Source organism: Eurosta solidaginis, chromosome 1 (assembly GCF_040869045.1).
Source record: "Eurosta solidaginis isolate ZX-2024a chromosome 1, ASM4086904v1, whole genome shotgun sequence".
In the NCBI taxonomy this organism is placed as follows: Eukaryota; Metazoa; Arthropoda; class Insecta; order Diptera; family Tephritidae; genus Eurosta; species Eurosta solidaginis.
The window spans coordinates 222037147-222064311 of NC_090319.1; the positions used below are offsets into that span (position 1 = coordinate 222037147).

The 27165-nt window shown below is 41.3% G+C and overlaps 1 protein-coding gene and 1 pseudogene across 5 annotated transcripts in view; both read left to right on the forward strand.

Annotated features, from left to right (window-relative positions):
* Positions 1-27165, forward strand: part of LOC137237028 (xylulose kinase) — a 1135242-nt gene that overhangs the window by 813326 nt on the left and 294751 nt on the right. The gene's annotated exons all lie outside the window — the stretch shown is intronic.
* Positions 19123-23208, forward strand: LOC137247707 (helicase ARIP4-like; annotated as a pseudogene).

Consider the following 27165-nt stretch of genomic DNA (forward strand, 5'->3'; position numbering starts at 1 on the left):
TGCATTAGCATCGGCACCTATGATTACGCCAACACCTCTCCGCCTTGCTTCAGCGGTGATTTCGCCCAGTATCACAGGCGGTGGTCCCGTTACGTCCCCATGGGGCATATACGCTGAGACCACCCACAATTCGTTACTGCCTCGCTCGAGGCAGACCGTGGTTACGTCAGCATTGCTGAAATTAGAGAGAATAAAAGCTTTAAATTCCCTTTTAATAAGCACACAGGATCTAGGCCTACCTGCCTCCCCATGCACCAAGGTGTTGAATTTTCCCGTCCTTAATCCAGAAATTTTTCCGCCGTTACTACTCAGCCACGGCTCCTGGACAAGGACTATATCCACTCCGCCTTTCTCAAGACAGAGCAACAAGTTTGCGGAAGCCGCCTTAGAATGCTGAAGATTGATTTGCCGGATTTCCATCAACACCACCCTTTTTCTTCTGCACCGCATCCTTGGCGGCTTCGCCCTCCGAGACTAGGAGATCCCCCCCCCCCCCCCCCCCCCCCAAAACAGACGACTTACACTGATGACGGATCCCGCCATCGATGATTCGCCCTCGGAGGCTAGGAGCTCCTCCTCTGCCCTATCAGCCAGACGACTAGCACTGATGACAGATCCCGCTATTGACGGGACGTCAACAGTGCTTTCGATGTCCAAATTAGCGGGGTCAGCATCCACAACCATGGTACTGGCTCCCCTGCGGACGCCTCCACCTCCCGAACAGTCTCTGGGGGAGAGGAACCATCTCCCCTGAAATCGGAGTGGTAGATTTTGAGAACCACATGCTCGAGGCCATAGGAGATAACCCCCCTCGTGTCAGAGAGAGGACCGGTGGACTCTGCGTTTAGCAGAATCAGCACTTGCCGACGTGGCCCAACAGCCCCCTCTACTCTGAGGACCCTCCAGTTATGCGTCGGAAGGTTCGGGTTGCAGTAACGCATTAATTCAAGTATTTTCTCCGGCTGAGATGGACCGGCAGGCAACCACATTCGAGCCCTCGGTCGAAGGGGGAGATCCCTCCGTTCCACGGCCTCGAGTCTGGCTCCCCTCCAGACCTCCCCAACCAAAGAAAGTAAAGATACAGGCCGACCGCTCGTCAGCACAAGTAATCAGTCTAAATCCATGATACCACCCCGAGTATTCGAAGCATGGCCGCGTACCTGGGCTCTCCATAACAGCGGTCATATAGGCCGCTGATATGGCGCTGGCGACCCACGGCTACTCCTCTCGGGAGATGGCACCATCCTCCCTACTCCTATCCAGGAGCCCGAGGGTGATGGAGCCCGCTCGTTTAGCGATTTCGCTAAACGAAATTGCGTCCACACCTCCTCGGGCCCTTTTAGTCGTTGAGGGATTCCGCTCATCCGACCTTTGCCGCTTCTTAGCCCCCAAACCCTGCTGCTCACCCGCATCGTTCGACACCGGTGTGTGGTCGTCGCAAGCTACGACACTCCTGGCCCACTCCAGCGTCCGGGAATGCTTCTCAGAAATCTGAGCTGCATCCCTTCCGCCGTAGCGTTCCAAGATCTTCTCAGCTAGGCGCCGATCACCCAGAACTTTCCTACGCGGCGTCGATCGCCTACCTTTCCCGGCAGGCTTCGACCCCAGGGCTCCCGTTGGGAAAGCTCCTCGCGACAGGGCTTCCTTACTAGTACTGGGCTGGTCCGTCGCATTCGCCGGACCTCTGCCTTTCCCTGTCACAGCCCCATATGGGCCTGCATTGGGTGTCGGTTTCTCCGTCACTCCTACCCTCCTTTTTGTTCGTTTTCGAGTCCATTCTAAGAAGTCCCCCCTCAAGGCCGCTATCCGGAGCCGATTGTGTAGTCGCCCTTCAACGGTCCCGTGGTTATCTATGCTGCGCAGGGAGGCCACGCGAGGGTTGACGCATTACCTTATGGGTAATGCGTTCAGAGCCAGACCGGACGCAAAGCGGGAAAAGCTTCAACCGCACCTACACCACCAACTTAACGGCGACGGAGCCGGAACGTACCTTGAGGCCTGCCACGGTTTTAACGGGACGTGGGCGGGCGCAGCATTAGCCTACCAGCCATTTCGATAGGGTTTCACCCCGACTTACTAAGGTGGCAGAATACTGCATCTACCAGCCCAAAGTCATCAATTCCTATCCATAGTCAAAATCAAGTCCCTAACAATCCAGTTCGTTACCGTTGAGTACCGATCTTGACCCTTAACAAGGTCCTCCCTCCCCTGAGCGTATGATATCCAAGCCAAGTATCTTAATATAAGAAATAAAATAAATGATTTACGTAAAAAGTATTATGGAGAGCAGATAGAGAATAATATCGACTCAAGTAGTAAAACTTGTAAAATTTTAAAAGAAATAATGTATGGAAATTCTCAAGATACAAAAATAATATAAGAAATAAAATAAATGATTTACGTAAAAAGTATTATGGAGAGCAGATAGAGAATAATATCGACTCAAGTAGTAAAAAATTTTAAAAGAAATAATGTATGGAAATTCTCAAGAAAACAATACTGAAATAGTACAACTAAATTATAAAGGTAATATTATAACTGACTCAAAAGAAATAGCTGAGTCATTTAAAAAGTATTTTAGCACCGCAGTAGAAATTCCTCAAAATTTTCTTTACATTAATGAATCTGTTACAGAAATACGCATCCCATTTCAGTTAACTTATTGTGACTCCTCTGAAATTATAAACGTCATAAATGGTTTGAATTCCAAATCAGCAAATGAAATCGATGGAATCGACGGAATCTCGGTACGATTTATGAAAAGGTATAAAAAAGCACTAGCGTCAAAATTAGCTGAACTTGGTAATGACTACTTCCGTTCTGGAAATTATCCGGAAGAACTTAAAGTAGGCTCAATAGTCCTCATACATAAAAATGGAAGCAACGAACTTTGCTCAAATTAAATTATTATTTACGTAAAAAGTATTACGGAGAGCATATAGAGAATAATATCGACTCAAGTAATAAAACTTGTAAAATTTTAAAAGAAATAATGTATGGAAATTCTCAAGAAAACAATACTGAAATAATACAACAAAATTATAAAGGTCATATTATAACTGACTCAAAAGAAATAGCTGAGTCATTTAACAAGTATTTTACCACCATAGTAGAAATGCCTCAAAATTTTCACTACATTAATGAATGTGTTACAGAAATACGCATCCCATTTCAGTTAACTTATTGTGACTCCTCTGAAATTATAAACGTCATAAATAGTTTGAATTCCAAATCAGCAAATGGAATCGACGGAATCTCGGTACGATTTGTGAAAAGGTATAAGGAAGCACTAGCGTCAAAATTAGCTGAACTTGGTAATGACTCTTTCCGTTCTGGAAAGTATCCGGATGAACTTAAAGTAGGCTTAGTAGTCCCCATACATAAAAATGGAAGCAAAGAGCTTTGCTCAAATTAAATTATTATTTACGTAAAAAGTATTATGGAGAGCATATAGAGAATAATATCGACTCAATTAGTAAAACTTGTAAAATTTTAAAGGAAATAATATATGGAAATTCTCAAGAAAACAATACTGAAATAGTACAACTAAATTATAAAGCTAATATCATAACTGACTCAAAAGTAATAGCTGAGTCATTGAACAAGTATTTTTAGCACCGTAGTAGAAATACCCCAAAATTTTCATTACGTTAATGAATTTGTTACAGAAATACGCATCCTATTTCAGTTAACTTATTGTGACTCCTCTGAAATTATAAATAGTTTGAATTCCAAATCAGCAAATGGAATCGATGAAATCTCGGCCCGATTTATGAAAAGGTATAAGAAAGCACTAGCGTCAAGATTAGCTGAACTTGGTAATGACTATTTCCGTTCTGGAAAGTATCCGGAAGAACTTAAAGTAGGCTTAGTAGTCCCCTTACATAAAAATGGAAGCAAATAGCTTTGCTCAAACTATAGGCCTATAACCAAACTTAGTACAATCGACAAAATTTTTGAAAGTATAGTTCTAGCACGACTAAAAACATTCCTGAGGGACAAGAATATAATTGATAAACATCAATTTGGATTCGTAGAGAAGTCGTTAACTGCACCGAATTCAAATACGAAAATTTAGAAGAAAAAAAATATGTCGCTATGCTGGCGATAGACCTGTGACTTTTTTAACCACATTTGCCTTCGCTTTATTTGCGAATCGTTAACTATAACGATTTCGTTATTCACTAACTATTTTGTAAAGTAAATTGGTAAGTAAATTGGCTGTGTTAAAAATCACGAAATTAATACTTCTGGCAATTTTAGTTAAAAAAACAATTTTTATTAAATACTTTCAAACACGAAAAGCTGCTTTATTTACAAAATTAAGAATTACTAAGTCCATCGCCAATGGACAGACATCTTCTTAGAGAAGTAGATAACCCATTCCATTTGAATGCAACGGAGGTTCGAAAGCTGTACCGACTAACCCCAGACTTGGCTCATGATATAATTTCTCAACTTGATGGTCAATTAAGGGGTACAAGAATAACTGCAATATCAACAGAGAAACAGGTAAATCATGGAATTTCATATAATTTTCAATTGAACATTATTATAAAACTTTCAGGTTCTAACTGCTTTACGCTTCTTCGCAACTGGTTGTTATCAACAGCCCGTTGGAGTACAATGGGGCATATCAATGAGCCAGTCGCCTGTAAGCCGCTGTATACAACGCGTAATAAATGTTATCAACCACTCTTTGTTTTTCGCAAAACTAAAGTTTCCAATGACTCAAATAGAGAGGCAAGCTGAAAGAAGAAGAAATGGTTTCTTTTTTTTTTCTTTATTTATTTTTGGTATTCCTTTGTGCTTTACGTTTTTTTTAGGTTTCGTTTAGCTGTGCTACCACCTTCCTACTCTTGAAACGAAATTTAAATGGAAACTATTTCGAGTCGTTAAAACTAAGTTAGTGAATAGTACAATCGATAAGGCAAGCGACAAAATCGTTAATTAAAATCTCGACAAATCGCATCGTTATAAGTTAGTGAATTCCACTATTGAGTAAAGCCTTTGACTCCGTAAACTTAAACATCTTGGTAGAAAAGCTCCATGAACTTAAATTTGAAAAAACCGCTATAAGCTTCTTTCAAAACTTTGTCCTAGATAGGAAGCAAATCGTGCAAGTAGGAAGAATCAAAAGCACATTAAAAGGGGTAAAGGTAGGAGTACCCCAAGGTTCCAAACTTGCTCCAACATATTTCATAATCTATATAAATAAGTGCTAAAACTCGGTCTATACGGAGTACCACAGTTCTATGCTGATGATGTTAGTTTCCTATATGCAACAGAAACCTCCTGCAAATAAAGTTGACGAAAAACAATTTCATCATTTTAAAAAATTTTAGAAAAATTCCTGATAAAAACAACTTCCTGGGATATATACAATGGAACCTTTATTTCAAGAGTGTACAAATTAAAATACACGGGTATTTGGTTGGTGTAGGTGGAGCCGTGTGTAGAAGTCCACGAAAGTTGGGAAAGCTTCTGATCGCCAAATGCCAGAGCGATTCTTTTGCATGCGGTTCAAGTAGCTCAGTACTTCCGGTCGCTTGCGGCCAAGTATCCTCTGGGTAGCCGCTAAACGGATGTTTAGTGGTGTTGTGTCGATGTGAGAAGGCAACAACCTGGATAGCCCACTCTGACATAATCGCTTTAAGGGCTAGCTAGGGGATCTTTCATCAGCAGCGTCTGTCCACCACGAGGTGCGGCTGCAAGCGGGCGTCTGTCTTGGATCAAGCGGCTTGCTATGTAAACGTGCAAGTAATATGTTCACCCCCGCTGAGCGGGATGTGACCTTGGCTTGGAACCCGCCACGTCAAACCACACTCCAATCAAAAGCAACAACAAACCTCGGATAAAAAGGAATCCCTTTATTGATGACGACCAAGGCAAAGGTTTGAAGGACAATGCATTGAGGGCATGCACCTAGAACGTCCGCTCCCTGAATGGGATTGGTGCAGATGCCCGGCTGGTTGATGTCCTTGCCAAAGCAAAATCTGACATCACCGCCATCCAATAAATGCGTTTCACGAAGCAAGGAAGAAAGAAAATTAACAAGTAAGGAAGGTTAAGTTCGGGTGTAACCGAACATTACATACTCAGTTGAGAGCTAAGGTGACAACATAAGGGAAAATAACCATGTAGGAAAATGAACCGAGGGAAACCCTGGAATGTGTTTGTATGACATGTGTATCAAATGAAAGGCATTAAAGAGTATTTTATGAGGGAGTGGGCCATAGTTCTATAGGTGGACGCCATTTAGGGATATAGCCATAAAGGTGGATCAGGGTTGACTCTAGAATGCGTTTGTACGATATGGGTATCAAATGAAAGGTATTAATGAGTATTTTAAAAGGGCGTGGACCTAAGTTCTATAGATGGACGCCTTTTCGAGATATCGCCGTAAAGATGGACCAGGGGTGACTCTAGAATGCGTTTGTACGATATGGGTATCAAATGAAAGGTGTTAATGAGCATTTTAAAAGGGAGTAATCCTTAGTTCCATAGGTGAACGCCGTTTCGAGATATCGCCATAAAGGTGGCCCAGGGGTGACCCTAGAATTTGTTTGCACAATATGGGCATCAAACGAAAGGTGTTAATGAGTATTTTAAAAGGGAGTGGGCCTTAGTTCTATAGGTGGACGCCGTTTCGAGATATCGCCATAAAGGTGGGCCAGGGGTGACTCTAGAATTCGTTTGTGCAATATGGGTATCAAACGAAAAGAGTTAATGAGTATTTTAAGAGGGAGTGGGCCTTAGTTCTATAGGTGGACGCATTTTCAAGGTATCGCAATAAAGGTGGACCAGGGGTGACTCTAGACTTTGTTTGTACGATATGGGTATCAAATGAAAGGTGTTAATGAGTATTTTTAAAAGGGAGTGGGCCTTCGTTTTATAGGTGTTCGCCTTTTCGAGATATCGCCATAAAGGTGGACCAGGGGTGACTTTAGAATTTGTTTGTATGATATGGATATCAAATGAAAGGTGTTAATGATTATTTTAAAAGGGCGTGGGGCTTAGTTCTATAGGTGGACCCCTTTTCGAGATATCGCCATAAAGGTGGACCAGGGGTGACTCTAGAATTCGTTTGTGCAATATGGGTATCAAACGAAAGGAGTTAATGAGTATTTTAAGAGGGAGTGGGCCTTAGTTCTATAGGTGGACGCCTTTTCTAGATATCGCCATAAAGATGGACCAGGTGTGACTCTAGAATGCGTTTGTACGATATGGGTATCAAATGAAAGGTGTTAATGAGTATTTTAAAAGGGAGTAATCCTTAGTTCCATAGGTGGACGCCGTTTCGAGATATCGCCATAAAGGTGGGCCAGGGGTGACTCTAGAATTCGTTTGTGCAATATGGGTATTAAATGAAAGGAGTTAATGAGTATTTTAAGAGGGAGTGGGCCTTTCTGGACCAGGGGTGACTCTAGACTTTGTTTGTACGATATGGGTATCAAATGAAAGGTGTTAATGAGTATTTTTAAAAGGGAGTGGGCCTTCGTTCTATAGGTGTTCGCCTTTTCGAAATATCGCCATAAAGGTGGACCAGGGGTGACTCTAGAATGAGTTTGTACGATATGGGTATCAAATTAAAGGTATTAATGAGAGTTTTAAAAGGGAGTGGTGGTAGTTGTATATGTGAAGGCGTTTTCCAGATATCGACCAAAATGTGGACCAGGGTGACCCAGTACATCATCTGTTGGATACCGCTAATTTATTTATATATGTAATACCTGCCAAGATTTTAAGGGTTTTTTATTTCGCCCTGCAGAACTTTTTCATTTTCTTCTACTTAATATGGTAGGTGTCACAACCATTTTATAAAGTTTTTTCTGAAGTTATATTTCGCGTCAATAAAACAATCCTTACCTTACCATGTTTCATCCCTTTTTTCGTATTTAGTATAGAATTATGGCATTTTTTTCATTTTTCGTAATTTTCGATATCGAAAAAGTGGGCGTGGTTATAGTCGGATTTCGTTCATTTTTCATACCAAGATAAACTGGGTTCAGATAAGTACGTGAGCTGAGTTTAGTAAAGATATATCGATTTTTGCTCAAGTTATCGTGTTAACGGCCATGCGGAAGGACAGACGGAGGACTGTGTATAAAAACTGGGCGTGGCATCAACCGATTTCGCCCGTTTTCACAGAAAACAGTTAACGCCATAAAATCTATGCCCCTACCAAATTTCAAAAGGATTGGTTAATTTTTGTTCGACTTATGGCGTTAAAAGTATCCTAGACAAATTAAGTGAAAAAGGGCGGAGCCACGCCAATTTTTAAATTTTCTTTTATTTTTGTATTTTGTTGCACCATATCATTACTGGAGTTGAATCTTGACATAATTTACTTATATACTGTAAAGATATTAAATTTTTTGTTAAAATTTTACTTTAAAAAAAAAATTTTTTTAAAAGTGGGCGTGGTCCTTCTCCGATTTTGCTAATTTTTATTAAGCGTACATATAGTAATAAGAGTAACGTTCCTGCTAAATTTCATCATGATATCTTCAACGACTGCCAAATTACAGCTTGCAAAATTTTAAATTACCTTCTTTTAAAAGTGGGTGGTGCCACGCCCATTGTCCAAAATTTTACTAATTTTCTATTTTGCGTCATAAGTTCAACTCATCTACCAAGTTTCGTCGCTTTATCGGTCTTTTGTAATGAATTATCGCACTTTTTCGGTTTTTCGAAATTTTCGATATCGAAAAAGTGGGCGTGGTTATAGTCCGATATCGTTGATTTTAAATAGCGATCTGAGATGAGTGCTCAGGAACCTACATACCAAATTTCATCAAGATACCTCAAAATTTACTCAAGTTATCGTGTTAACGGACGGACGGACGGACATGGCTCAATCAAATTTTTTTTCGATCCTGATTATTTTGATATATGGAAGTCTATATCTATCTCGATTCCTTTATATATGTACAACCAACCGTTATCCAATCAAACTTAATATACTCTGTGAGCTCTGCTCAACTGAGTATAAAAATTCTGACATCTATTGGAGTAGCCATACAAATAAGCGCAGTTTCGGCGTCGGATTCGTGTTGGGAGAGAGACTTTGTCGCCAAGTATTGGCGTTCACACCTGTGGACCAACGTCTCGCCGCTATACGAATAAAAGCAAAATTTTTAACATATTCTTCTGCGCCCATGCACCGACAGGGGAGAAAGACGATGAGGTGAAAGATTTTTATGAACAGCTAGAACGCACATACGGGCGTTGCCCCCGCCATGATATAAAAGTCGTGCTTGGCGAGGCTGATTGACTTTGTCGGTGCTCGAAACATGGTAATTTCCAGCACGAGGTTCATGCATAAAAAGACACATCAAGCTACATGGATGTCCCCCGATCGAAATACTCGCAATCAGATCAATCACGTTGTGATAGACGGACGGCATGCCTCCAGTGTTTTAGATGTGCGCACGATCCGAGGGCCTAACATCGACTCGGACCTTCGAAAGGCTGCAATCGCAACAGACTGCCAATGATTTCGCAACTCGACTCTCACATCTGCTCTCTGAGAGATCAACTCAGCCTGAAGGAATTCAGGAGCAGTGGGAGCATATCTCCAAAGCACTTCGTACTGCCGCCGAGGAAAAAATTGGTTACCGGCGGCCACGGAAAAACAACTGGTACGATGAAGAATTCCACGTTGCAACCGAAAGAGAAGACGCTACCTACAGGGCTCTGTTAAAAGCTAGCGCAACAAGAGGAGTGTGTGAACGCTATCGCGAGTTAAAAAGGGAAGCGAGACGCATTTTCAGGAAGAAAAAGGCAGAGGCAGAAAGGCGTGAGTGCGAGGAGCTTGAGCTGCTAGCCACCAGGAATAACACCCGAAAATGTTACCAAAAAATTCGGCGACATACGGAAGGTTTTAAGAACGGAGCAACTCCTGTAAGAACGAAAACAGCAATCTTGTAACTGATGTCCAGGAAGTACTTAGATTACGGAGGGAACAGTTCTCTGCTCTCCTAAATAGAGACAGCGATTTACCGCACAGGGATGACGAATCCGATCCCGCAATCGATGATGATGGAATAAATGTCTCCTTACCCGATATTGACGAAGTCAGAATAGCAACAACCAGATTGAAAAACAACAAGGCCGCGGGCGCTGATGGATTGCCTACGGAGCTATTCAAATACGGCGGCAGGGAATTGGTAAGGCGCATACATCTGCATCTACGTAAAATATTGGCGGACGAGTGCATGCCCGACGATTGTAATCTAAGCGTTCTTTGTCCAGTCCACAAGAAGGGGGATACTGCAAACTGCACCAACTATCTCGGAATCAGCCTTCCTAATATCGCATATAAGGTATTGTGCGAAAGATTGAAGCCCAGCGTGAATCGGCTGATTGGACCTTATCAGTGCGGCTTCAGACTTGGTAAATCTATCAGCAACCAGATTTTCATAATGCGCCAAATATTGGAAAAAACCCGCGAAAAAAGAATCGACACACATCATCTCTTCGTCGATTTTAAAGCCGCCTTCGACAGCACGAAAGGGAGCTACCTATGTGCCGCTATTTCTGAATTTGATTTCCCAGAAAAACTTATACGGCTGTGCAAAATGACGTTGAGCAACATCATCAGTTCAGTCAGAATTGGTAAGGACCTCTCCTAGCCGTTCGAAACTAAACGAGGTTTCAGACAGGGTGACGCCCTATCGTGCGATTTCCTTAATTTGATGCTGGAGAAAATTATAATAGCTGCAGAACTTCACCGCTCTGGAACAATATTCTATAAAAGCGTGCAATTACTGGCATATGCTGATGATATTCATATCATCGGCCTAAATACCCGCGCCGTTAGTTCTGCGTACTCCAAACTGGAAATAGAAGTGGTAAAGATGGGTTTGATAGTGAATGAGGACAAAACGAAGTACCTGCTGTCATGGAGCAAATAGTCAGCGCATATGCGCCTTGGCAACCACGCTACTGTTGGCAGCCATAATTTGGAAATAGTAAAAGACTTCATCAACAACACTAGCAACAACATCAGCTCTGAAATCCATCGAAGAACTACTCTTGCCAATAGGTGCTACTTTGGACTAGGTAGGCAATTGAAAAGTAAAGTCCTCTCTCGGCAAACGAAAATCATACTCTACAAGTCACTTATCGTTCCCGTCCAGCTATATGGTGCAGAAGCATGGACCATGACAACATCAGATGAAACCCCTCTGGGAGTGTTCGAGAGAAAAGTTCTTGGAAAGATTTATGGACCTCTACGCGTTGGCGATGGCGAGTACCGAAGATGATTTAACGATGAGCTGCACGAGCTATAGGCATACATCAATATAATCCAGCGAATTAAAACGCAGCGGCTGCGCTGGTTAAGCCAATCAAAGATAACGCTCCGGCCAAGAAAGTATTTCTATCGGAACACGCCTATGGAAGCAGAGGTAGAGGGCGACCTCCACTCCGTTGGAGGGACCAGGTGAAAAACGATTTAAACTCCCTTGGTGTGACCAATTGGCGCCGGTTGACAGAGAGAAGGAGCGACTGGCGTGCCTTGTTGAACGGCCATAACCGTTTAAACGGTTGAGCGCCAATTAAGTAAATAAGTTTGGTTCGACGAAAATTTGAATTGGAATGTACATATTCAAAAAAGAAAAATGAAAGTGATACCCTTAAATTTTTTCATTTATAGAAACCGTAATAATATTCCAAAGAAGCAGCTATGACTTCTATACAATTCATTCTTTCTCTCGCATATAAATTACTAGCCTTTACCCGCGGCCCGTCCGCAAGGAGAAAATAAAATATATGGGCTATTCACGTTAGCCTGCTTATCAAGTTATCTGTTTAAAAATTATTTTTTTAATGTATTTTATTTTTGTAATAGAGTAAAAGAAAAGAACTAAATGAGCTGATAACCTGAAAGGCACGCTTACGTGAATAGTCAATACGGTTTTTTCTAATAAAAGAATACATTTTTAAGTTAAATTAATTTATACGACAGGGGTGAAGGAATTACTATTCATAGAACAAAGGAGTGTGTTTAGGCCTAATGCCTAACTTTTACCTGATTGACGGCGCCCCTCCCTAACGTTTTAATAATATTTCCAGCCACCCACACTCACGCCGCATTTGTGTGCATGCATGCACATGCATGCGTTTCATACACATACACGTGTGTGTGTGCAGATTGTCAGCACCCATGCACGTATATGTGGGGGTGGTTGTATGTGTGGCCTTTCCCCTCCTTAACACCAGAGGACTTTTTCGCTGCTTAGTGGTTGTCCTCAGCGGGATAACCGGCCTCTTTTTCGATCGACCGCCAACCAGCACACATCGCCGAGGATCACCGTCATCATTTTTACACCCAAAGGTAATATTGTATCCTTGTATACATTTTCCTACACTCTAATTAAAACATTATTATAACGAGGAAATCCTCTTTGCGTTTTGTTCTTTTATTTTCTCTCGAGCGAACCATCCACTCCAAGATCGACCCGTGTGCGCCTACCCACTGCCGGTTTCAGACGCACCCAGGCCGAACATTGGTCCTTACTCCCCGAAAAAGGAACTAAAAGCACATACAAATTACAGTCCACATATCAACCTGCACAGCACATTTGCACACTAAACAATTTGTCAAAGGATTGCCGTAGCAGCCAAACACAACAACGAGAAAAGTGGGATTATATTATACAAATACCGGAGCCACAGAACAAAGAGAAGTAAGTGTTATATTTCTTGCCATTTTTTTTAAGTGTTGTTAAAGAAAAATAAAGAAAACACCCGTGTTGTGCGCGAAATATTGAAATCGAGAAGAAGTGTAAAAGGTGAGACTATTTAGTGGGCACCATTTTTCCATTTTAAAAGTTAAACCACTTGATTTGTTAATTTATTTCAGTCCTTGTGATTATCTGGTCTATCCCCCCACCAGTGGTAAGGTTTTCCAGACACAACACAAGGAAGAGGGTAACCTAACCTCACTTTCCGCACCATACTAAATAGGTTTTTGTTCTTGTTTATTTGCACATCACAAACACGAAATCAAGTTCAATTTAATTTAATTAATCCGGTGCTCACTTCACTTTTTAAACACTTTTTACACTTTTTTTGCGCTTAGTTTCGTATAATGCACGTATTTTTTCACTTTCTCAAAAATACACCCATTATTTGTGGAGGTGGCGAGTGGTACCCTTTTTGTTGTTGCCGCTGAGACAAAAAGTTTGTACATAATATCGTTTGCTATTTTTCACTGCTGTGACAAAAAGTCCAAAAAATAAACCCTTTTCCGTTGTCGCTACGCTGACAAAGTCTGAAATAAAAGTAATAAATATAAAACGTCGAAATTCAAAGTTTTAATTTACTGCTAGGCCAGGTATCTTTATTCAGGAGACTCTCATTATTTCTAATCGGCAATTTTCTCTTTAATAAACGTAACCAAGACCATGGAAACCTACATCAGGTTGGTAGAAGTTATCGAAGAGTTTGATACAGATTACAGCCTTATTCCGGAAATTGACCATAGCAAACACACCCTTGTGATACAGCAGGAAGAGTTGCGGTCCTTGTGGAAGAAGGTAAAGTCTGTGTTTGATTCGCTACTAGGGTCTGATGAGGTGTCAGGGGATGACGTTATGGCGGTAAGAAAGAAGCAAAAAGCAGCATACGCAATCTACATGCGATGCTTAGCGTCTATATCTGCTGAGGCAGAAAAATACAAGAAAGAGGAGAAGAACGTCAACCCTGAGCAAGAACCTCATGCGCATAAAATTCGCCTCCCTGCTTGCGACACGGAAGTTTTTAAAGGGGATTATCTGTCTTGGCCAACTTTTCGCGACCTGTTCACGGCAATATATATAAACAATTCTAGTTTGAAAGGGGGTGGAAAAGTTATTCCATCTCAACATCAAAACGCAGGGCGAAGCAAAAGATATCGTTAAAAAATGCCCCCTCACAAATGAAGGTTTCGAGATGGCCTGGAAAAACTTGTGTGAAAGATACGAAAACAAACGTATCTTAGTTAACACACAACTACAAATTTTATTTAACTTAAAAAAGGTAGAAAGTGAGTGTGGCAGTTCAATAAAAAAGCTGCAAAATGATATAAATAATTGTATTTCGTCCCTCAAATGCCACAAAATTTACACTTCCAATTGGGATGCAATCCTGACCTATCTATGATCAACCAAGTTACCAGAGAGCACGCTGGCTCTTTGGGAGCAAAGTATAGACCATAAAATGGACATATCCAAGTGGGAGGATTTGGATAAATTCCTGTCTAATCGGTTTCAGACACTTGAAACAGTGTCTGGTTTTACAGGGCATGCCACTTCGAAAGTGCAAAAACCAAACGCGTCGCGACAGTCGTCAGAAACCCCTACGAAAAGACTTGGTGCTTTTCAAACGAAAGTATCCAAGCAAACAATAAAATCAATTTGTAAAATATGTAAATCCCCTGAACACAGATTACGCAACTGTTCACGCTTCTGCGAGTTAACCCCAGTAGAAAGGATTAAATTTATAAAATCCACAAGTGGCTGCCTGAATTGCTTATCCCCAGGACACACCGTGACGAAGTGCACCAGTTCCTACAACTGTTCCAAATGCCACTCTCGTCACCACACGCTCCTGCATGCGGATACATCTCAGCACACGGCTGTACGCAATCCTTTCAAAGATGCGGATAACATCCCAACAACTTCGGCACAGGCGCGACAATCTGCGACCCAGAATGTAAAATCCTGTCATGCCAATTCCAGCACAGGCGTGCTATTAGGAACTGCTCGCGTACACATTCGCCATAATGGTACCGACTTCTCCGCACGGGCATTAATTGATTCAGGGTCTGAATGTTCCTTTATAACTGAAAGACTGAAACGCAGAATCAATTTGCCAGCGAGAAAAATGCATGCCCAAGTTTCAGGCATCACAAATGCGGTGTCAGCTCAGGTGAAAGAGGCATCCAAAATTGAATTACGTTCACCAGTGGATGCCTGCTTCAGCCTGACTACACCCGTTCTAGTCCTAGCCAAACTCACTGGCCATATCAACGCCATGACTATGTAAGCATTCCCAGACTTGGTTTTGGCAGATAAAAGGTTCTACATCAACGAAGACATAGACCTCATACTTGGAGGAGACATATATCCCTAAATTATACTGAGCGGTCTGAAAAAGAATGTACTAAATACACTTTTGGCCAAAGAGACAGTGTTCGGTTGGATACTAACCGGTCGCATCGAAGCACCGAGTCCAACGAAGAGCATCATGTCATTTTACAATGAGGTTGCGTTGGACAACCAATTAAGAGCTTTCTGGGAGGTAGAAAATGTTCCCAAAAGCAAAATGCTTAATGAAGAAGAAAGGTATTGTGAACAATTATTTAAGGACCCAACAAAACGTGATGAAAGTGGAAGATATACAGTTTCGCTACCATTCAGGCAGGATTACCCTGAGAATATTAAATTAGGACCGTCCCTAAAGCGCGCATGTTCACAAACCAAGATTTTGGGAAAGAGTATGTTCGGGTGTTGTCAGAATACGAAACACTCGGACATATGAGAAAAATCAAGAATAAGATACCATCCGACGATTCGGATAATTATTTCCTGCCCCATCACGCCGTTGTAAAGGCGGAAAGTACCACTACCAAGGTGCGCGTCGTCTTCAATGCGTCAAGTCCTACGGCAAATGGCACTAGTCTAAACGACATACTCCACCCAGGTCCAGCACTCCAGGCAGACTTGCCCATTTTAATTCTACGTTGGAGACTGAACCGCTTTGTCTTTAATAGCGACATAGAAAAGATGTATAGGCAGATTTGGGTGACCGATAATCACGCCAAATTTCAAAGAATTGTCCATCGAACATCCCCCAACGAACCCATCAGTCTTTACGAACTAAAGACTGTCACATTTGGTGTAAACTGCGCCCCCTACCTCGCGATACGGTCACTTCTACAATTGGCTGATGATGTAGAAAATACGCACCCAATAGCATCGGGTATATTACGAGAAAGTATGTATGTCGACGACGTTTTATCTGGAGGGAATACAATAGCGTCAACCATCAGAGCAAGAAACGAGATTCGCGAAGCATTACACTCAGCTGGCTTTCCATTGCGCAAGTGGACATCAAATTGTGAGGAAATCCTTCAGGACATGCCCAAAACGGATCTGCTCAGCGAGGACTTCCTAGCGTTTGAAGAGGCTAGCTCGGTGAAGGCACTCGGAATACGATGGAACGCGCATTCAGACATGTTTTACTTCACCGCAAGAGCTTTAGAGAGTGGCGAGAACATCACCAAACGCGTAATCCTATCCGCTATAGCCAAACTTTTCGACCCTTTAGGCTGGCTTGCACCAATGGTCATAGTGGCAAAAATACTAATGCAGCATATCTGGTTAGAGGGCACCAGGTGGGACGAACCTGTCTCCCCAACTACCTTAGAACGGTGGGAAAATTTCACCCAACACTATAACGAAATAGATAACATTAGGATTCCGCGATGGGTAAATTTTACGCCCGAGGACGACATCGAAATACATGGTTTTTGCGATGCATCGGAAAAGGCATATGCAGCAGCAATCTACATGCGCGTAAGAAGGGATGATACAATTTTCACAAATCTCTTGCTAGCCAAAACCCGAGTAGCCCCAGTGAAAACCATCTCACTACCACGTTTAGAACTTTGCGGCGCCGTGCTGCTCGCAGGAATCATGGAATCAATATTCCGAAACATTCATTTGGGGCCAGCAAAAGTTCACCTCTGGACGGATTCAACCATCGTACTTGCATGGATAAGAAAGCCGCCATGTTCCTGGTCAACCTTCGTCGCACACCGAATCACTAAGATCATCGATATGGTCGGAAGAAAGGACTGGCTTCACGTGAACTCGGAATCTAATCCAGCGGATCTAGGAAGCAGTTCGTTGTGGCAGGGACCTTCTTGGCTGCAAGAAGACAATTCCCACTGGCCAGCCCAAGAGACCGAATACAAAACGTCTGTTGAGGAGAAGAGGGCACAAACATATGCCACGACAAGGGTAGATCAGGTAGATATTCTCGACCGTTTTTCAAATTTACCCAGGGCTTTAAAGGTTCTATCCTATGTTAGGAGATTTTATAAACGAACTCACACAAAAACTAAAGCAATGTTCCACGAAAGGTCGTGTATAATTTCAGCTGATGAGATTAAGGCAACGACTCAAGCATTAATACGAGTCTGCCAGAAACAATTTTACGGGACAGAATATTTAAAATTGAAAAATAGGGAACCTATCGATCGAAAGAGTGAAATACTGTCACTAAACCCATATATCGACAAAGATGATATTATTAGAACAGGGGGGCGTCTAGGGGCATCAAAAGACATGTCATACAACGAGCGTCATTCGATCATCTTGCCTTACAATTGTAGGCTGTCTCGCCTTACAGTTATGATGGCTCATCATGACTCCTTTCATGGCGAGAACCAGCTCATGCTCCGTCTCATCCGAACCCAATACTGGATACCGAATGTCAAGGCCATGATCAGAGCCGTCATTCACAATTGCAAAACCTGCATTATTCATCGAAAGCAGGCACAGTCCCAACTTATGGGTACCCTTCCCTGCGAACGGACTACTTTTACCCGCGCGTTCACTAATACCGGGGTAGACTTTGCGGGGCCTTTCGACATCAAAAGCTACCGCGGTAGAGGATGTCGACTGTCAAAAGGCTACGTATGCCTTTTTGTCTGTTTCTCCACTAAGGCCATTCACTTAGAGGCCACTAGTGACCTCAGCACCCCATGCTTTATCGCAGCCTTCTCGCGTTTTATCGCGAGAAGAGGATGTCCGAAGAACATCTACTCCAACAATGGTACAAACTTTGTCGGAGCATCAAGATCTTTACGATCCTAATTTAAAGCCTTTCTGGCCGAAAGCCGAGACAAAAGAGTCTCAAAGTATAGCCATCAAGCATTGAGCTGGCATTTTATTCCCGCCGCCGCTCCACATATGGGCAGCCTGTGGGAAGCGGGAGTGAAGATCTTCAAAAGCCACTTCAAAAAGATTGCTTCTCCCCACAAATATACTATGGAGGAGTTCCAAACACTTTTGTGCAGGATTGAGGCGTGCCTCAACTCGCGCCCTCTCAGTCCAGGATCGAATGACCCAACGGACCTGGAACCTCTAACCCCCGGACATTTCCTAACCGGCAGCCACCTGCTGGCTCCACCAGAACCAGATGCCAGTGAGAGCTCTGCCTCGATGATCAATCGATGGCAGAAACTCAAAGCCCTCCATCACACTTTCTGCAAACGATGGAAGGTGGAATACCTTTCCGAACTTCAAAAACGAGTGAAGTGGAAACAGTCAAAACAAAATATACACGTGGGAGATCTAGTTGTCATCAAAGAGGACAACTTATCTCCCAACGAATGGAGGTTAGGCAGAGTCGTCAACGTACACCCCGGCGAAGATAACCGAGTACGTGTAGTCGACCTCATAACCGAGAAGGGTCAAGTCAGACGACCTTTGGTCAAACTGATCCTTCTTCCCACGGAGATAGATTGTGCGAGGACCAAAAGCTTCGCTTAACAATCCCCCCGTTCCTCCACATCCCTCCGTTCAAAAAAAAAAAAAATATATATCCCACAAACTCACTCGCTCACCCCGAGAGAGGACACCAGAAATCTTCCCACTCACTCGTTCTCCCATAACGAGGATACCAGAAAAGCCCTCACGCAGATCCCCCATCTGCCACAAAATTCTATTTTTTCATTTTCAAAAAAAACCATCCCACTCACTCGTTATTCCATAACCAGTATACCAGAAAAGCCTTTACGCAGACCCTCGGTCTGCCACAGAAAACACAGGCACTCGGCCCATAATCTTTTTTAAATTTTCAAAATTTCAAAACCCAGCGCTCGTTCACCGAAACGAGGCAAATCAACCACCCTAATGCAGATCCCATCTGCTACAAAACACTTGATTAGGTTTTTGTGAAGAAAAGATTGCACTGTTTGTAGATATAAAATTTTTTCATCTTGTAATTAATTTACATTAGAAAATGAACTACAATAACTTAATTATGATCTCTATTAAGCTATACAGTGTTGCACTAATTAAGTTTTTCGTATATTAAATATGTGGAAATTCTTCATGATCTTATAATCCTCCAACAAACCTGCGTACCACCGATCCATTCCAACCTTTTTTACGGCCGGATGTCCGCTCTAGAAGTTCCCTAAGGCCAACAATATCTAAGAAACCCCGATCCACTTGACATAAATGATATGAATGCCAAACAATCGTTAGATTTCCGAACGAAACAAACTAGCGCTATTGAAACAGTTACTAGCGTCGGTGGCTATTCCTCTGCTACTGGTAGCAGCTATGCCAATAATGATCAATTTGAGCAGAAAGAAAGAAAGATATTGATTATGATGACGCAATTGTTGAGGCGAAGAAGCTAAGTAATACAATATCTGCGGAGTAGGGGAAGACTGCAAATATGCGCAAAATATACGCAATGTTTATGATGAGATTCATTTAGATACAAATCCCTTCGCAACACAACGTGAGGAATCTGAACGCTTGGCACGTGTTGCCAAACAACAGAAAATCATACGTGAAACACAGCGGCTAGCAGCAGTTAATCGTAGGTCTGTGCGTACACAAAAGAAAGTACTCTCACTGTTACAAAGTGGCACAACATTTGCAAAGGTTACCAGTGAAACACCATCTGAGGATATCGAGGCATTCGCCACCTCCGCTTCCACTACAAAAAATTGCTACTACACAAGCAGTACCATTTGTTGCAAGTATTGTTGGTGATAAAAGCTTGGTAAATAAAATTGAAACTGAAGTTGATATAAAGAAAGATGTTACGGTTCCAATCGCTGCAGTCCAAGTTGGTGGTGATGATGATGATGATAGTGCCAAGCCAGCAGAAGATCAGGTTATGTGCTATGCAATTATAATTGAATGTAGCTCCTCTGAGGATGATTGCATTATGTTATCGGAAGATGAAGAAGAAGTGGAGGACGATCCGAATAATAGTGGCTCACATGTGAAAGATGCATATAATGTACCCGATGAACATTGGCGTGTATTGGTCAACATCGGACATCCAGAGGGTGAAGATGTTATTTTTGTAGCACCACAAATAGCGCGCACTCTAAAACCACATAAAATTGGTGGCGTATAATTTTTGTTTGACAATATTATTGCATCAACGAAACATTTTAAAAGTTCTAGTGGGTTTGGTTGTATACTATCCCACTCAATGGGATTGGACGCTACAAGCGATTCGTTTCTGGGATATCTTCCTACGGCATACACCATCCAGGACGGTACTTTGTGTAATGCCTATAAATACGTTGCAAAATTGGGTATCAGAATTCAATATGTGGCTACCGAAATTCTCTGATAATCCCGATCATATACACCCGGGGCAATTTGATGTTTTCATACTTAACGATCAGCATGAAACATTGAATGCACGTGCTAAAGTTATACTGAAATGGGCTGAGGAAGGTGGCTATGAATTATTTCGTTTGTTGGCCTTAAAATTGATGACTACACGTAAGAAGCGGAGTGCTAAAGCGGTTAATTGTGAACGAAATGGTTCCGAAGTGAATTCACGTCTAATGGAAAGTGTATATCAAGCGTTAGTTAAACCTGGTCCAGATGTGGTTATATACGATGAGGGTCACCGTATTACAAATGCTCATGTTGGCATATCACTTGCTCTCAAACATATACGCACAAGACGTAGAATTGTTTTAACTGATTATCCATTAAAAAATAATCTATTGGAATATTGGTGTATGGTGGATTTTGTACGTCCCAATTATTTTGCTACGCGTAATGAATTTTGTAATATGTTCGAACGTCCCATACAAAATGGACAATGTATTGATTCAACACCTGTAGGTCATAAATTGATGCGTTACCGTGCACACGCATTACATTCGCTCGTACTTGGGTTTGTACAACGTCGTTCACATGTTGTACTACAACAAACATTACATAAAAAATTAGAATATGTTATACTAACACGAATGACACAATTTCAACGCCAACCATATGATACATTTATGAATGAGATTGTGCGTACTAAATCTGTTCCTAATCCATTAAAAGCATTTGCGGTTGGTTGGAAAATATGGAATCATCCGGATGTGCTGTACACTGTCTCGAAAAGGAAAGAAATTGGTTGGGAATTAGAAATGGAAGAATCTGAAGTGATTGGAGTATCAGCTGTTGTGCCTCCTGTTGCTCCTGCTGCTACTGCTATCATGCCTGAATCGAAAAATCCAAATCCTTATGAGGATAAATCTGTAGCAGCTAATACCGAACGAAGGGTGCAAATAAGTAAACCAAGAGAAGAGTTTAGTCTCCCTGAGGTAAACTCTTCTGCATCAGCGGAGAATATGGAATGCATATCGAAACCGAACTATGTTGGTAGGGTGCCGCAACGTGCCGACGAGACTGAAAACGTAAACTAATGGAACCGCTGGTTCTTCGCAAATTGTCGATTTGGATACAAAGGAAATTAAAACAGTTGAAACTGGTATTGATATGACCCTATGTCCCATAATTAAGAATGAATCACTACAACCCGATAGAACTACACATTCTATGTTATCAAATACAAGTGGTACTGCCACGGCTGAGGCTTTATAGAAGATTGTAAAATTGTAACGCCCGAAAATGCGGTGAACACTGAAGAGGATGTTGCCAAGGTCAAACACACTCCATGAATGGGCTATTGATTTAATGAAAAAACATCGACCTAGCATTGTAGAGAATTCACCAAAAATGGAAATTCTGTTTTGTATACTAAATGAAAGTGTCAAACTTGGCACGCGTACGCTGCTTTTCGGTCAAAGTCTATTAACATTAAATTTAATAGAAACATTTTTTCAAATGGCATACATACCCGGTACGAATATACATTGGGCACGAGGAGTATCTTATTTCCGCTTGGACGGTTCACCAACTCCTCAAGAGCGCGAACATCTTGTAAATTAATTCAATTCAAATCATGGCGTAAAGTTGTTTTTGATTTCAACCCGTGCGGGGTCACTGGGTATTAATCTTGTTGGCGCTAATCGTGTTATAGTTTTTGAGGCTAACTGGAATCCTTGTCACGATACACAAGCAGTTTATAGAATATATCGTTATCCCCAAAGAAAGTCCTGTTTCGTTTATAGAATAATTAATTGAGAAAAATATGTAGGCTGCACGTCAGGCCACGCGGTAGTAAAAAATGAAATGAAAGAATGGAAAATCACTTGATACATTTCCCGTTGTTTCAATGCATAGGAATTTTACATTCTATACACGGGTATGTACGAATGTGCGTTTTTTTGTCTTTGCCGTTGGTATGCTGGTACCAGTGAGCGGAATTCTAAAAAGGGGATGGTAGTAGACGAAAAAAGGAAAATAGTAGTAGTTGGTAGTTTTTACCAAGAAAACAACAGGTACAGTTCATATTTGTACCAAACAATTAACAATGTATTGTAAACCAAATAACGCCCATTTCAAGAAAATGACACCTTTAAAACACGTAAACAAGACAAAATTACATGTACATTTGTATATCCCTATGTTGAAGACATGATCGAGTTTTCGGACTAAGTCCGCCCCCTCCGTCTGGCAACACCCGGCCAGTGCGGCCAAGCGCTGGCAGTGCAGCTCAGCTGTGGCTTGCCAACCACCACCGCGCTCTCATTGATTTTCAGTTTATCATTAACTACCCACGCAAACGCATCATCGTGCCAGCAACGTTCGCCTTTTTATTTTTTCCGCCCGCCCGCCGTCGCGCAGTTTTCCATTTCAGTTTGCATATATAGTTCATATATAGTTCATTAATATTTATAACACATGTTAAGTTTGAAGTGTGAATAAAATACATTTAGTAACGTAAACCTATGTGCCCTCTTTTACCTTTGAAAGGTGTTTAGTGCAGCGAGTAATTTATAAACATGGTCCTTTAGTGCTAAAAAAGCAACCAGCGACAGAAATTTTAAAGTTACATAAAATACATTTTTACATAAAAACAACAAAAGTGCACGCGTCGGTACGGACACAAAACAAAAAAAAAAAAAGAAACTTAAAATTGCGTGCTTAATCAAAATTACTTAAAATAAATTTGAATAGACGAGTGCTTTAAATAAATATTATATAAACATACATACAACTATATATACAAAAAACTTGTCTACCCAAAACGACAAAACAAAAATTACATTAAGGTGGAAAAAAAAAAATAAAATTTTGAAATTACAAATTTATAAAAGTGGGTGAATAAAAGAAAAAGAAAAGCTTAAAGAAAATCAAAATAGTTGTGAAAAAAAAAGCAAGAAAATAAATTTGAAAAATTTGAAAATTTTGAAAAATAATATTTTAAATAAATGGTTGAAAACCCAATCACGAGCACTCAACAAAAGAAAGATTTGTGAACAAAAAATAATAAAAATTGTAGAGAAAAGAAAAAATTTAGAAATCAAAAAAAATTGAGAAAAAATTTAACATTGAGGAAAAAGAAAGTGTAAACAAAAAGTATTACAAAAGAATCGAAAAAGGAAATAAAACCACAGAGAAAGTGAATTTGGAAAAAATAAAAGTTGGAAAACATTACAACAAAAGCACAAACTCAAAAAATATACAACAACAACATTAACTACACAACATAAAGGAGGTACAACATTAGAACACAGCATATCAACGAGGAGCACATTACAACCAAAGTTAAAGGACAACACAAAACCAACAAGTAACACACAGCTCATATAAAAATGTCTGAGTAAGTACTCTCGTTACCCAATATATTCCCATATATATTCCCTCCGTCTAACGTACGGACCCCAAATCTAAAATCCCAAAATTTATATACCCCTCCGATCTAAAGATCCGGACCCTGGGTATATAACCCAAATCAAAAAGCCTAAACGGCAAAATATTTCATTGGCTTACTCACTGTTACCAACAGGTACAGTCCCATCAAAAAACCCATATAAATTTTTCAACAAGTAAATTTGCATTCCCGTACCAACGGAAAATCCATTGCCCGGTTCTATATACCCAAAAAGTTCGTTGCGCTAAACATCGACGTAATTATAAAAATATTACATAAAATATATTTTACAAAAAACCCATAGCAACAAACTTTGCCAAATTTTTGTCACTTTTCCAAAGTTTATTTTACCGGTGCACCCAATATTAATTCTGCATACAAACCTACAAGTATATGCACTCATAACACCCACACGCACTTGTACATCTTTTTGCATAAGCCAAAACCCACCCTCATTGCATGGCCATATGTAACTACATAATAGAAGGAAGCAACAAAAGATCATCGATCACATATTGCATACATTTACTTTGTTAACAATAGATCAAGTGCATTGGCACGGCAAACAAAAGGTTGTTGGTACACCACAGTTTGTCGGCAAATATATTTCACCTATATATATAAATACATACATACGTACTATATACCCATATTACTTGTGCTCAGACGCGCTGAGACAAGTACATATAACAAAGCAAAAAGCCGGTACACATTAGGCCGGTCTCAAAAAATAAAAAATAAAATCCCAGTGAACACAAATATTATAATATTTATATTATTATATACCCACATTACTTGTACTGAGAAGCGCTGAGACAAGCCCGTATAAAGAACCAGGCGTACATTAGGCTGGTTTCAAAAAAAAAAAATTTTTTTTTTTTTGCACTTTTGACAAAATTTTTTTCGATTCTCACAGCTTAATAAAAGCTCCCATTTCTATTAAGAAACCAAACTAATTATAATGCCGAAATCGTCGGACGAAACCCAAAAATTGACCCCTGCAGATAAATGCCTGCAGAAATTCATATATGACGGTAACCAAGTAGAGGTTTACTGCTCAAGATGGTCACCCTCCCAAGCTACCGATTTATCAGAGTGTATGCTTAAGGTCAAATTAGAAGACCTTGATAAAATATGGGCAAAGGTGCTAGAGTCCCATCGAGAAGTAAGTTTCTCAGATAATTACACAGATGTTAGCGGCTCGGTTGAGCAAAAATTCGCTAAATGCTTGGAAACTTACCAAACATGCAAATCAGGAATTTTAGAAGCCTTACAGCTTTTTAATACTGCTAGCACCAACCAACAACAAATACCCGCCCACCCAATAAACAATTCAGACGCAAACGGTTTTTATTTAAAAGTACCACCATGCGACACCGAAGTATTTCATGGTGGATACGAAGACTGGCCATCCTTTAGAGATATGTTCACGGCAGTCTATAAAAACCACCCTAAATTATCACCCGCTCAAAAATTATACCATCTACGCCTGAAAACAAAAGGACAAGCTGGGCTTATTGTAAAACAATACCCACTGAGCGATAATAATTTCGAGCTTGCCTGGGAAGCGCTCAGATCTAGGTACGAGAACAAAAGGATACTCGTCGACAACCAACTGAAGACGCTGTTCAACCTACCCACAATATTCGCAGAAAGCGGAGAACAAATACAGAAGATGCAGACAACAATCAACAACTGCATGTCAACCCTTAACACCCAAGGAATCCCAACAACGGACTGGGACCCAATCCTCGTTTACCTCTGCTCATCCAAGCTGCCAAGTGAAAGCCTTTCACTATGGGAACAATCCCTCAGCTCCCGAAAAGAACTCCCACTGGGAGGATATGAATAAATTTTTGACCAGCAGATACGAGGTAGTAGAGAGAATAAGTACCTATCGACCAGGCAAGGCGAAACCCCAATTTTCGAGTTTTACGCCACGAACGGTGAATCAAAACTCGACCCAATCTAACAATAATAGAACCCATGCATATCACACGGAGTTCAATAAAACGGCTTCGTGTAGATTATGCAATCAATACCACGCAGTCAAATCTTGCGTTAGGTTTAGAAATTTATCGGTATCAGACCGAATCAAATTTGTGAGAGAAAATAGTTATTGCGAAAACTGTTTGTCTACGTCACACCCCAAGAACGAATGTAAAAGTAGTTTCACGTGCGTTTATTGCCAAAAGCGTCATCATTCGCTACTGCATTTGCAGCCCAAACCCCAACAATCACAACCAAACCCCAGAGCTCAAAATGCCCAAGCCGGCACCCCTAGGAGAACGGACGACGAGCGAGCCTCAACGTCAAAAGCCGCCGCAAGAGCCACCTCCTCCCAACAGTCTCAAGACAAAAACCCGGTTTCTTCACTCTTCTCGAGTAATCATGGAACCACCCTATTACCCACAGCAATAGTATCAGTATACTTTGCTGGCGAATTTCATAAAATTCGTGCCCTAATAGACCAAGGTTCACAAAAAACTTTTGTATCATCCCGTATACAAAAGGTTCTTGGTCTACCCACAAAAGAGTCTCTCCACCAGATATCTGGAATGGGTGGAACGGTTGTGAAAAATGCCAATAAAGTCTGCCAGATAACATTCTGTTCAGCAGACTTAACCCAAATGATAGACGCACAAGCAATAATTTTGCCCAAACTAACGAAGTTCTTGCCCACAGTCAGAGTTTCAAGCATCGATCTCGAAGAACTGTCCCATTTACCGTTAGCCGATCCGCAGTATTCGATACCATCAAAAATCGATGTGGTAATCGGCAGCGATATCACCCCGCAAATCCTCACCGAAGGGCTCCTACGAAATGTGAGTGGAACATTACTTGCCCAAAACACAATATTCGGATGGATATTAAGCGGCCCTGTAGCTGAAAAGGTATCAACCTTCAGCACTCATGTCACGGAATGCACCGATGACCCCATCAATCAACTTTTGAGACAATTTTGGGAACAGGAAGAAGTTCACCAAACCCAACAACGATCAGCAAATGATGAATACTGCGAAGCACTCTACCGGACAACCACAATTCGTGAGGAAGATGGACGCTACAGAGTCAAACTACCCTTCAAATCGGAATTTCCAGCCAATCTGGCACTCGGTCATTCACGACCCGCGGCACAACAGCAGTATATCAGCATCGAACGAACCCTCGAAAGAAAACCCGAATTAAGAGACAAATATTTTGAAGTCCTTAATGAATATTTAACCATGGATCACATGGAACCCGCCTCCCAACAAGAGATGATTAGAGATGGTAAATATCTATCGTTTTATCTACCCCATCATGCTGTCATAAAACCCGACAGCAAAACCACAAAAGTGCGAG